Source organism: Chionomys nivalis, chromosome 13, assembly GCF_950005125.1.
Source record: "Chionomys nivalis chromosome 13, mChiNiv1.1, whole genome shotgun sequence".
NCBI classification, from domain to species: domain Eukaryota; kingdom Metazoa; phylum Chordata; class Mammalia; order Rodentia; family Cricetidae; genus Chionomys; species Chionomys nivalis.
The window spans coordinates 15,838,081-15,851,623 of NC_080098.1; the positions used below are offsets into that span (position 1 = coordinate 15,838,081).

At 38.7% G+C, this 13,543-nt stretch overlaps 1 pseudogene; it reads right to left on the reverse strand.

The window, feature by feature from the left end:
- Positions 1–1,892: 1,892 nt before the first annotated feature.
- On the reverse strand, positions 1,893–12,510 carry LOC130886108 (40S ribosomal protein SA-like; annotated as a pseudogene).
- Positions 12,511–13,543: the final 1,033 nt, after the last annotated feature.

Below are 13,543 nucleotides of genomic sequence, written 5' to 3' on the forward strand. Positions count from 1 at the left end.
TGTCATTCACATGCTCTCCCCTTAATTTAGCAAGCATGGATTCAGAGATATTATGTGATATAATTATCAGATAAATGAGCTTAAAGAAGAATACATATAAGCACTTCACATAGGACACAGTCCCTAGTATCTAAGAGACATAGAGATACATGCAGTATTTTGATAAACGATATTCTCGAGGATTGTTTATCTTCGTAGTCTTATTCCTCTCCCCGAGTAGTGAGCCAGATCATGGTCATTCCTTTTGAGTTCCACTTCTTACAAACAATTCATCTAAATGTATTTGTTTTTTACCTGTGTTTAAATGACCTTACTTAACTCACCAAAGGTCTCATATGGCCCCCATACCCCTATCACACCCAAAGTCTTCTCAAAAGACATCTGCCATTTACAGTGTGTGTTTGCACCAGTGTCAAAAGAAAAGCCAAGGACAACAGCATAGTAATTTGTATGATTTGTTAAGTGCCAATACTAACATTTATCTTTTAACCATTAGGAAAGAGTAAAATATAGGTGAATGAAAAGTATATTATTTGCAGATGGGGAAACATCAGCAAAATTTCTAAATTTGTATCGTTAATACATACAAATAAAAATTATGAAAGCTAGCCTGGCGGTGGTGGTGCACGCCTTTAATCCCAGCACTCGAGAGGCAGAGGCAGGTGGATCTCTGGTAGTTCGAGGCCAGCCTGGTCTACAAGAGCTAGTTCCAGGACAGGCACCAAAGCTACGGAGAAACCCTGTCTCAAAAAACCAAAAAAAAAAAAAAAAAAAAAAAAAAAGAAAGAAATAAATTATGAAAGCTGGAAAAATAGTTCTGTGGTTAAGAATGCTGATTGCTCTTGCAGAGAACCCTGGTTCAGTTCCCAAGACTGGCATTAGGCAGTTCACAACCTCCTGTAACTCCAGTTTCAGAGGCTCCAGTATCCTCTTCAGGACTCTGGGTATATGCAAAAATATGGTTCACATATACTCCCCAAGTTCACACATCTACACATAATTAAAAGTAAACAAATAAATCTTTAAAAAAAAAACCTAGAAGTTTCAAACAGTGGCAGAAAGAAAGAAAAATCTAGAGTTAAAATTAGTGTTCATAGTCAGTCCCACTAGGGAAGCTGCTAAAAAGTGCATCTATTCCTTTACCCAGCAGTTAAACAAAGGTAAATGCCATATAATTCTGTTTGAACCACAGCACACACTCTCTAGATATATTGAAACCAGTAAAGATTACATTCCAACTGACACGTTTTGTGAAGAGTAGTTGTGTTTGTTAGCTTTTTGGTCACTTTGACAGAAGTTAGACTCAGCTAAAGAGAGAGAGTCTCAACTGAGACAATGTATCCATAAGAATGACCTATAGGCAAGTTTTCGGGAAATTTTCTTGATTAATGATTCACATGAACAGGCTCAGCCCATAGTAGGTGCTGCTATCCATGCAAAGGTGGTCCTGGGGTATGGAAGAAAGAACTAAGCAAGTTGGAAGAAGGAGGAGACAAGAAAACAAGGTTTCTCCATAGCCTCTCTTTCATTTTCTGACTCCACGTTCTTGCCCTGGTTTCCTGTCCTAACTTCCTTCATAATAGATGTTTTAGTTACTTTTCTATTTCTGTGATGAGACATGATGATCAAAGAAACATACAGAAGAAAGAGTTTCTTGGGAGCTTACAGATCCAGAGGGTGACTCTGGCAGGCAGGGAGAAATGGTGTTGGAGCAGCAGCTGAAGCATATTGAGATACCAGGCAGAGAGAGCTAAGTGGGAATTGCATAAACTTTTGGGGTTTGGGGTTTTTTGTTGTTGTTGTTGTTGTTGTTATTATTTGTTTTTTTCAGCTTGTAGGAACTTTTTTTCCTTCCACCTTTTTTCCCTTTGCTCAGATGTTTGCAGAAAAGCTCAGGACCACTCAGTGGTAGCTCCAACCCACTCGGTGGCCTGCGCCGTGGGAGCTGCTGACCAATCCTCAGTGGCTGGCTGGGCACTCCAGTCTTCAGTAAGGAACTGGTGGATGGGTATGGATGGCACCTGCACACCTCAGACCGGTCAGCCACCTCTGGCTGAGCAGCAGTGAACTCAGGAGCTGGCGCGGTCCATTCACCCTGAAACTCCTCCTTGGTCATGGCCTTCTCAGCAGCAGCCTGTTCTTCCTTCTCAGTCTCCTCTGGGTCTCTGTAGAAGTAAAGATCAGGCATAACCTCTCATCGATGCTCACGGGAAATAGTGCCATGCATGCGGAGTACTTCCCGGGCCAGCATCCACCACATCAGGCCTACTGAGTGAGCTCCCTTGTTGTTGCACAGGATGGTGATGTCCACGTAGCGCAGAAGTGAGTCTGTGTTACACAGGGCAATGGTGGGCAGGTTCACATAAGACGCCTCTGTGAGGGGCTGGTGGTCAGCCCTGGGATGGGTCGCCACTAGAAGCCGTGACTCCCTGAAGGCTGCCTGGATCTGGTTAGTGAAAGTCCCTGGAGTGAAACGGCCAGCAATCAGAGTGGGAGTGGCTCCAGTGATGGCCTCAAACTTCAGCACGGCTCGCTGCCCAGTGTTCCTGGAGAGAGACGACGCTGACATCAGCAGGGTTCTCAATGGTAACAATCGCCCAAGCTGCAAGCAACAGCTTCTCCCAGGTCCTCTTCAGATTGATGATGTGGATGCCGTTGCTTTTCCTTTTGTGGATGAACTGCTCCATCTGAAAGTCGAGGTTGGTGCCACCTAAGTGGGTTCCTACAGAGAGGAATTTGAGGACATCCTCCTCCTTCATCTGCAGGACATCAAGGGCTCCGGACGACGTGTAAGTTTCCCTTTAAGTTACGTCTGGAACCAAGAACAATGCTGCCTTATGGACCCGTCCCGGAAGGTTTACATCGACTTTTGAAACCTCAAAACCCACCCCAGTGGCATACTCCCAACAGGGCCACATCTCCTAATCTTTCCCGAACAGTTCCACCAACTGGGGACCAAGCATTCAACATAAGTCTTTGGTGGTTATTCTTATTGAGCCATCATAATAGAATATAAAATATAAGCTGAAATAAACTCTTTTCTCTCATTGCTTTTGATCAGGGTGTTTTATCGCAGTAATAGAAACTTAACTCAGAGCCAGCCATGGTGGCACATACCTTTAATACTCGCACTCTGGAGGCAGAGGCAGGATTATTTCTTTGAGTTCAAGACTAGCTTGATATACATAGGGAGCCCCCAAAATAGCCAGGATTACATAGAGAGACCCTGTCTCAAAAAAGCAAACAAACAAATAAAAACCTAACTAAGACAGTAGGATAAGGTGGAAAAAAGAGATTGTAACTGAATATATTCTTTTCCAAAGCAGAGAAGGTGACAAAAGTTTAGGAGGTAGAGCCCAGATGGAAGAAATTGGTCATTAGAGGTGTGGTGTTTTTTTTTTTAAATGATCTTGGTCCCTTTCCTCTATGACTCTATTTTTCTGCTTCCTGTCTACCAGCTGAGTTGCATTGTTCTACTGGTTTTGAGCCATGATGTTCAGCCTTGCCTCAAGCCTGCAGCAATGGAGCCAGGAGATCACTGATAGAAACCTCTAAAACTGAGCAAAATAAATCATTCATGCTTCTCTCAGATATTTGTCAAAGCCATAAAAGTCTAATTCTCCATGTAACTACAAGACAAGGATGTATAATCCTCTCCCAAATTCTTTCACTGTAAAAAGACCTGATTAACAAGATCAGTCAAATAAACATTTTGATGGGGGAAAAGACCTTCATAGACTTCCTCCAAATATGATTTTTAGGTAGTTACATGATCTACTTAATTTCATAAAAAGAAAAATCCTAGAATCCCATTTTATTTTGGTTTTATTTAGTGTTCCATAATAAATCTTGAAATGAGGGAGGGAACTGACCTATAGAGAGGAATTGCAATTAATTTACTCAAATACCCATGGAAGAAAAAGGGCTATGTAACAACTTAGAAACCCAATAAAAACAAAGAAACAAGCAAATCCAACAAAAACAAATGCCCACCAATATAGAACTCTAAAACTTGTGAAATTGTCATTAAAATCATAAGGAGAATTTAGGGCACTGTAGATAAGCAAAAACTAAGTAGCCTATTACAAGAAGTATTAGAAGTACTTTAAGAGAAAAAAAAACAATAGCTCATAAACTCAGATATACATGAAAAAGGAAAAACAATAAGAGAATAAGAGAAAATCTAGTATAAATTGTAGTTTTCTTCTTGTATTGAGTTGAGTGAACAAATTATTTAAAATAGCAATTTGCTCAAATATTAATTTGAATTTTTGTAAATTCAAATGTGTTGTCAATATGATTCCATGTTATACAAATTATCTAATTTTATATAAACATCTGTGGTTAAAGTACTATGTATACATATTGTTGTAGATAAATGCCATAAAACTATACAAGGATAGGAAACAGAAATTAGGATTATTTTGTTATTAATAAGACTCATTCATTGCCATGAATCAGCACATTTATTTAAGAATAAACTTAGATTAATCTATGTAGTTTTTAAACTCAAGGGTAAATACAAAAACATAAAAGAATTAAAAAAAAAAAACGAACTGGGGAGATAGTACAGTGAGCCATATGCTTGCTACACAAAATCAGTGAGACAGAATAAAGACCCTAGACAAGATTGGGCACATTCAGGGTGGCAAGGCCATAGATGAATAAAGACCCAAGAAATCGATGAATAGCAATAGGGTCAACGGGTCTTTTTTGTCAGTACAGTGGGATAAACCCATGCACTAATACACTGGGCAACTGTTTTACAACTCATCTACATCACTGGCATAGTCAACTGATCTTTAACAAATGAACAAATTCACAGAGCTGGGAAAGACAGCTTTTCAATCAACTGTGCCAGAAGAGCCATCTGCAGGACAACCACCTGCAAATAAATAAATCTCAACACAGGCCTTACTTCACAAAACTTAACTAAAGTTGGATTGTGGACCTAAACAAAAGAAGGTAACACAGGAGAAAATATAGGTGACATTGGACTGGCAATGACTCTAGCTAGTATACTAAAAGCACAATCCATGAATGACTGATCCAGTATGGTTTCTATGAAATCACTAAAGTGTCTGTAATAGAGAGTATTGTCAGTAGAATGAGAAGGCAAGTCACTGATGGGGGAAAACTGCATGAAAATTATGATTGAGATTACTATTATTAGAATGAACGAGAATCCTTAATACTCAACAAGAAGATTTAAAAACTGAACAAGAAGCATAGCGGACACCTCACCAATGAAGATACTCTAAAATAGTAAATAAGCCTGTGAAACAATTTTTAGCTCACATCCCTGCTGAGAAATCCTAATTAAAATAACAATGAGAATGAGCAGACTCCAAACACCAAGGACAAGGATGCTGGCAAGAACGTGGAACCCCAGCAGCTCCGACATTGCTAGTGGGATTGCAAAATTTTACAGCTGCTTTGGAAGACAGTTTGACAGTTTCTTACAAAACTAAATATATTTCTGCCCTATGATCCAGCAATTATCTTCCTTGGTATTGGCCAAAAGTAATTGAAAAATTATGTTCGCATAAAAACCTTTATGTGGATAGTTACAGCAGCTTTGACTGAAGTTTCTAAAATTTTCAAGTGTTAGGAAAGAAGAGATGAAAAATAGAAGGACCATAGACACTTAAGGCACAATAAAACTACTCTGCCCATTGCTGCAATGGCTGATGTATATTTATACATTTCTCCAAACATATAAAATATTCAGCACCCACAGTAAGCCCTTATATACATCACTTATTGTTTCTCCTGGAGCTTGATCAAATATGGAAAAAAATGCAATACCTTGATAAGGCATGTTGACAGTCATACCTGTGGGGAGTTGGAAGTATAATAACGAACTCTCACTTCTATTCATGATTTCTGTAAGCCTAAATATGTTCTAAAGAATAAACACCATTAAATATTGATGAGGAATAATATAAAATGTTAACAAGGAGCAGAACTGGTACCTGAATGATGATTCACAGTATGGTGGAGGGCAGCCGCTTCTAGGAAGTATCTCCAAACCATCATCAATAACAACGACATAGACTGGGATAGGTAGAATTATTCTTGCTGTTGCAAGCCACATAGAAGTCTGGATGACATAAACTCCAACGTCTTTACTGAAAATTTATTAATTTGTTGAGTTTCTTACAAAGTGTTTGGATCTTCTTCAACACCTCATCCAGTCCCTCCAAAAGCCAACGTCAACCCCTACCAAAAAATTCAGCTTCTTTCAAAAGAAAATCTCTCAAGCCCAGTTTGTGCTGCCCACCTGGATGTTGGGCCTCCCCTGGAATGCAGCCAATCTTGTATAGAGAGAAGAACCCAATCTCATTCTTCTAAATGTGCTATAATCCATTGATCGGCACCATTTGTTTAAGATTTTTGGTCTCTTTGTCAAAAAGCAGTGTCTATAGCTGTACATACTTATATCTATTCCATTCATGTGTGTGTGATTTTAGGCCAATACCATGCTGTTTTTCTAATATTGATCTATAGCCTAACTATAAAATCAGGCATGATGACACCTCCAATTACTCTTTCTGTTTAGGGTTGTTTTGACTATCTGGGGTCTTTTTTCCCAGTTCAGGCATGGCATCAACCACAGTAGATTGGGCCCTCCTCTGTCAATCAATAACTAAGAAAATGCCTTAAAGCTGGGCCCTATAAAGGAAATTTTTTGGTTGAGGTTCCTCCTTTCAGATAACTCCAGCTTGTGTGTCAAGTTGACTGAGACTAACAACACAACTCCCCTTTCATTTCTACTTTTACAAATGTAGCTTTCCTCCCTTTTGGTTAGTTTACCGACAAACATGGTAATCTTTTCAAAAAAAATCACTGTTTCATTTATATTTTGAATTGTGTGTTTGGTTTTCTTTTCATTTCATTAATTTCTGCTCTGATAATAATAATATCTTTGTCTCTTTTTCTCATGCTGCCAAGAAGATGGCAGACATTCAGACCGAGCATAATGTGGGATTCCCCTCTCTATGCTGTGAATACCATTGGCTAATAAAGAAACTGCCTGGAGCCCATGATAGAGTAGAGGTAGGCGGGGAAAAATAACCTGAATTTTAGGAGAAAGAAGGAGGATTTAGGGAGAAGCTATGTAGCCACGCCAGAGACAGATGCTGGAACCTTGCCAGTAGGCCATGAGCCTCGTGTTAAAATATAAAATAATGGAAATGGGTTAAATTAAGATGTTAAAGCTAGCCAATAAGTTTTTAGAGTTAATAGGTCAAGCAGTGATTTAAATAATATAGTTTCTGTGTGATTATTTCCAGGCTGAGCAGCCAGGAACGAAACAAGCCTCCCTAAAACACGAGTGTGGTTACTAAAAGCAATCCACAATCTTTAAAAACAGAAAGCTTGTTCTGCTGGAAGAAACCAGCAAGGAGAAGCTCCCTCACTACTACAAGAACATCAGTTTAAGTGTCAAGATGTCCAAAGTAGCCACTGAGGGCACTGCATAGACAAGAATGCCCTTTCACAGTAATGTCTCCATCAGAGGTCAGATCCTGTCGGTATCATCACCAAGATGAAGATGCAGAGGACCATTGTTATACACAGGGACTATCTGACTATATTCAAAAGTACAGTCACATTGAAAAGCTCAACAAGATATGTCTGTATACCTGTCCTCCTGTTTCAGTGATGTGCAGATTAGTAACATTGTCAGTATGGGATTTTCTTAAGGGTTTTGATTTTGAAGTCTATTTCATCAGATATTAAAACAGTGACTTTTGCTTATTTATAAGATCCATTTTCTTGAAATATCTTTTTTTCTATTCTTCTATCCTAAAACAGTGTCTCTCTCTTTTTTAATATTTTTATTGTTTTTATTGAGCTATATATTTTTTCTTCACTCCTCTCCCTTCCTCCCCCCTCCTCTTCTACCCTCTCCCATGGTCACCATGCTCCCATTTTATTCTGGAAATCTTATCTTTTTCTACTTCCTATGTAGATTACATTTATGTATGTCTCTCTTAGGGTCCTCTTTGTTGTCTAGTAGGCTGGTTTTCTTCTCATTCTTTCTTTTTCTTTCTTAATGTCTAAAAGCCACGTATGAGTGAGTACATATTATATTTGTCTTTCTGGGTCTGGGCTACCTCACTCAATGTGATGTTTTCTAGATTCATCCATTTGCCTGCAAACCTCAAAATGTTATCATTTTTTCTGCTATATACTACTCCATTGTGTAAATGTACCACATTTTTTTATCTATTCTTCGGTCGAGGGCATTTAGGTTGACAAAATGGCAACCTACAGAATGGGAAATATCTTCATCAACCCCACATCAGACAGAGGGCTGATCTCCAAAATATGCAAAGAACTCAAGAAACTGGTCATCAAAATAACAAATAATCCAATTTTTAAAAAACAGCGTACATACCTAAATAGAGAACTCTCAACAGACAAATATAAAATGGCTCAAAGACACTTAAGGAAATGCTCAACATCCTTAGCCATCAGAGAAATGCGAATCAAAACAACTCTGAGATTCCATTTACACCTGTCAGGAAGGCCAAGGTAAAAAACACCAAAGACAGCTAATGCTGGAAAAGGTGTGGAGTAAAGGGAAACACTCTTCCATTGCTGGTGGGAGTACGAACTGTTACTGCTGCTTTGGAAATCAGTGTGGCTATTCCACAGGAAATTAAAAAACAATCTACCTCAAGACCCAACGTACCACTTTTGAGTATATACCCAATGGATGCTCAATCGTGCCACAGGACATGTGCTCAACTATATTCATAGCAGCAGTATTTGCAGTAGCCAGAACCTGTAAGTAGTTTCTGTCTTTATGCTGATGTACATTTCTTGGAGACAACAAGTGTATGGTTTCTGATTCCTAATCCAATTTACTATTTGAGTCTTGGGGGGGAGGGGGTTGAGACCATTAATATTCTGACAGATACCATTGCTAAGTATAGTAGTAGTCTGTGTTGGCGATTGTCTTTCAAAAGTTAAAATATACTTTTTAGGCCTTTCTATACTTTAAAGTTCTGTTGAAAAATCTAGTATCATTCTGATAGTCCTGCCTTTATGGGTAGCTTGGGATTTTTCTCTTTCCACTTTCCATATACTTTCTTTGTTTTGGTTTTGGTTTTTTTTTTTTTTTGCTGTTTTTATTTTAAGAGTATTTTTATGGTTTTGTCTGTTAGGTATTCTAAATACCTCCACTACCTGGGTTGACACTCTTCCTAATTCTGGGAAACGTCCTATTGCAACTCCTTTGAAAATATCCCCTATACCTTTAGAAAGATGCTTCCCCTTCTATTCCCATAACCCACGGGTTGGTATTTTCATAATGTTTAGAATATATGAGGATTCTTACTCATACCTTCTTATTATTCTATCTTTCTCCTTGTTGGATTACTCCAATTCCTACACCTTGAAAATATCAGCTATTCTGTGTTTTCCTTGATCCAATTTGTTAAAATTTTCTACAGAGTTTTTTATTTGATGTATTAATTTTTTTCATTCTCAGCATTTAAGATTGCCTTTTCTTCAGTATTTCTGTCTCTTACTTGAATTCTTCTTTCATATTTTGCATTACCTTCTTTAGTCCATTTAGCTGTTTTCGATTAGGAGTGTTTTGTTTTCTTTGGCTTCCTTGAATATAGTTATAATCATTCTTTCTAGATCTGCCTGAGATTTTGTCTATCTCATTCACAATGAAAGTCATTACTTTGGGCTTAGTAATTTTTGGAGAAGTTATTATGCTTTGGATTTTCACTTTTTACTTTGCTGCATTGGTTTTTTTGAATTGGGGGTTATTCCATTGCTTGAATTTTTAATTTTTAATTTTGTATTTAGATAATATTTTTATTAATTTTACATACCAACCAGTTTCCCCTGCCTTCTCCCCTCCTGTGTCCTCTCCTTTCCCATCCACCACCTTCCCCATCTCCTCTCTCTCCCTCCATCTCCATGCAGAAAAGAACAGGCCTCCTAGGGGCCTTCACAAAGTAGGGTACATCAAGTTGAGGCTGGGTCAGATAATCCAGCATGGGGAACAGGTTACCAAAAACCAGCTAAGCATCAAAAAGAGCTCTTGTTCTCACTGTTAGAAGTCTTACTAAAAGGCCAAGTTACAGGATTGTCACACATGCTGAGAGCCTGGGTCAGTCTCATTCAGGCTCCCTGATGTTGGTCCAGTGTCCTTGAGCTCCTGTGAGCTCAAGTCAACTGTCCCTGTGGATTCCCCTTCATGACCTCCTGGCTAGTACAATTCCTCTCTAACTTTTTTCCACAAGGTTCCAGAGCTCAGCTCAGCACTTGTCTGTGGACCTCTGCCTCTGCTTCCATCAGTTACTGGATAGAGTATCTCTGATGGCAATTAGGTTAAGTCACCAATCTGCTTACAGCAGATGCCCAGTTCAGGCACCCTCTTCACCATTGCTAGGAGTGTTAGTTGGGGTCATCCTGTGGATTCCTGGAGGGTTCCCTGACATGAGGTTTATGGCCTTCTCAAGACATCTCTCTTGTCACTCTCATCCTCCAACCTGCCTCTAATACCCAGCCTGCCCAACCTGCTCCCTCTAGTTCCCATCTCTCCATCTCCCAACCCCTTCCCCCAGTTTGCCCAGGAGATCTTTTCTACTTCCTTTTCCCAGGGAAATCTATGCACCAAAAAAATCTATTCTTCCACCCTACACAAAACTCAAGTCCAAGTGGATCAAAAACCTCAAAATAAATCTAGTTACACTGAACCTGATAGACAAGAAAGTGAGAAGCAGCCTTGAACACATCGGCATAGGAAACTACTTCTTGAATATAATACCAGTATCACAGACACTGAGAGAAACAATAAATGATACCTCCTGAAACAGAAAAGCTTATGTAAGGCAAATGACAATGCGAATAAAACAAAATGGCAGCCTATAGAGTGGAAAAAGATCCTCATCAACCCCACATATGACAGAGGCCTGATCTCCAAAATATATAAAAACTCAAGAAAGTAGACATCAAAATACCAAATGATTCAATTTATAAAAGTGGTACAGATCTAAACAGAGAGTTCTCAACAGAAGAATCTCAAATGCTCAACATGATTAGTCATTAGTAAAATGCAAATCAAAACTACTCTGAGATACCATCTCACACCTTTCAGAATGGCTAAGATAAAAAATACTGAGGACCAATAATGCTAGAGAGGATATGGAGTAAGAGGAACACTCCTCCAATGCTGGTGAGAGTGCAAACTTATATAACCACTTTGGAAATCAGTATGGCAGTTTCTAAAAAATTAGGAATCAATCTACCTCAAGAACCAGGTATACCAATTTTAGTCATATACCCAAAGGATTTTCAATCATACCACAAGGACACTTGCTCAACTATGTTTATAGCAGCATAATTTGTAATATCCAGAACCTAGCAACAACCTAGATGCTCCTCAACCGAAGAATGGATAAGGAAAATGTACAAATTTACATAATGGAGTACTACTCAAGCTGTAAAATATGATGACCTCATGAAATTTACAGCCAAATGTATGGAACTAGAATAAAGTTCTTCTGAGTGAGATAACCCAGAGCCAGAAAGACAAACATGGTCTGTACCCACTCATAGGTGGTTATTAGGAGTAAAGTATAGAATGATCAATCTATAATCCCCAGCCTCAGAGAGGCTAAATAACAAAGTTGGCCCATTGCTTGAATTTTTGAACAGCTATGTTTTGTTCAGTTGAAGTACTTGCGGTCTTCGAGTGGGAGATGGATATGGTAGAGTTAAGGCTTATAGTTTAGCAAACAGTTACTAAGTCTAGTAACTCGGAGTACCAGGTGCTTACTATACATTATTCTCTGAGTAAATATTAACCATTAACCACCCCTTGCTGGATATTACCACTATACTAATATTGTACTAACCTTTCAACAACAGTGACCCCTTCAACTTAAATAACTACTGAAGGATAAAGAATCAATGGTACTAGTATGTTGTGTACTCAGATTTCATTTAATAAAGATAAGAATAAGAGAGAAGCAGGATGGGTCAGGATAGGGATAAATAGTAGATTGTCTTTGGAAAAAAAAAAGCTAATGTGGGTAAAGTTGCAAGGAGAAAGAAAACTGAGATGCTGTTGCTATAGTCTCAGATTCTAGAGATCATTAAAGTTATGGATGTTTGTTTAGGAAGTAAAAGGAACAGTGGAAAAGGAAAAGATATAGGGAAAGGGGGGAAGTTTAAGAGATGTCAGTAGCAAGTATGGTAAAGAAAGCTTTATAGAGAACACATTAATCCTAAAACCCAACTTATTAATTTGCCAACAGCAAAACCATGAAGATGAGAAAGCAAAAGTTTCAAAATAAAAAGAATTCCTATGGAGTGAATTGCTGGCACCATTGTGCTGGGTTGTCAAATCAAGTTCTCTGGTCCAGGGGCTTAGCAGAGTAGGAGCCAGAGCTGGGGAATGGCTCTCGTTCCTTGAGGGAATCTAGCAGTAGAGCCTGACTTTCACATGCTTTTTTATCTTCCTTACCATGACCGCATTATTGGGGTTTTATTTTAAAGAACAACAGACGGTTACTATTTATCAATTTTTGTGCTTCATTTAAAAGAGGTAATGAAAAACCAAGACTTTATTGCTCATTCCTGCACAGAGTGTGTCCTGGGACAGATAAAACACTCCACAGAGGCTCTTGTGGAAGGAAAAAAATGATAGGATGGGGTCCAAAGGAGGTAAAAAGTTACCTGAAAGCACTGCGTTGAAGTTTGATGTTAAACAAACAACCACTGCAAAAGGCAGCCAAAACCAAAGCAATACCAAATCAGGGAAAACCACGAATCTGCTTTTGTTGCAAACTGAGCTGAGCTTCAAATAGTGCTAATTCATCATCTTTACTTCAAAATCAAAGACTCCCAGGAAGTCCATACACTCATCAAGGACACAGAATTCTTCACCCAGCTCAGAAGATTGAAATGAATTCTTCTATTTGGCACGCAGTGGACAAGTACCAAATTAGAAAACAAAGCCAAATAGCACCAATTTAAACCGTCTATACTTTAGAAAGAAAGGCTCCCGGACGATAAAGCAATCAAACAAGCAACTCATCACTCAATAAGCAATGATTTAAGGGTATTTTATACCTGACGCTACAGAGTTCTTTCATTAAAAAAAAGTCATAAATTTCTCTGAAGGAATCAAGTATCCATAAGTCTCTGTGGTTGTTCTGTGACTACAACACCATGATTGAGACTCCTCTCAATTTTCTGGTGTTAATTCTATGCTGATTGCCCCCATTCAATACCTTTAACATTAAACATCTCACCAGATTTCAGTTTACATAAAAAGCAAAATCGATGTCCCAATCAAATTTTCCGGAATGCATACCAGGTAAGGTCTAGCCTATAGCATTTGTGATGGATATATTTGGTGTCAAAGAATTCATCCTGAGAGGGTACATCATTTTTCCTTTCTACAGAGCCAAGAGCAGTGCAGAGCAGATGATTTCTTCCTTTTCAATTTCGGTTCTGCTCTCTTAATCCTGTTCCCATCCCTGCCCTGGAGGGTACCTGGATCAAT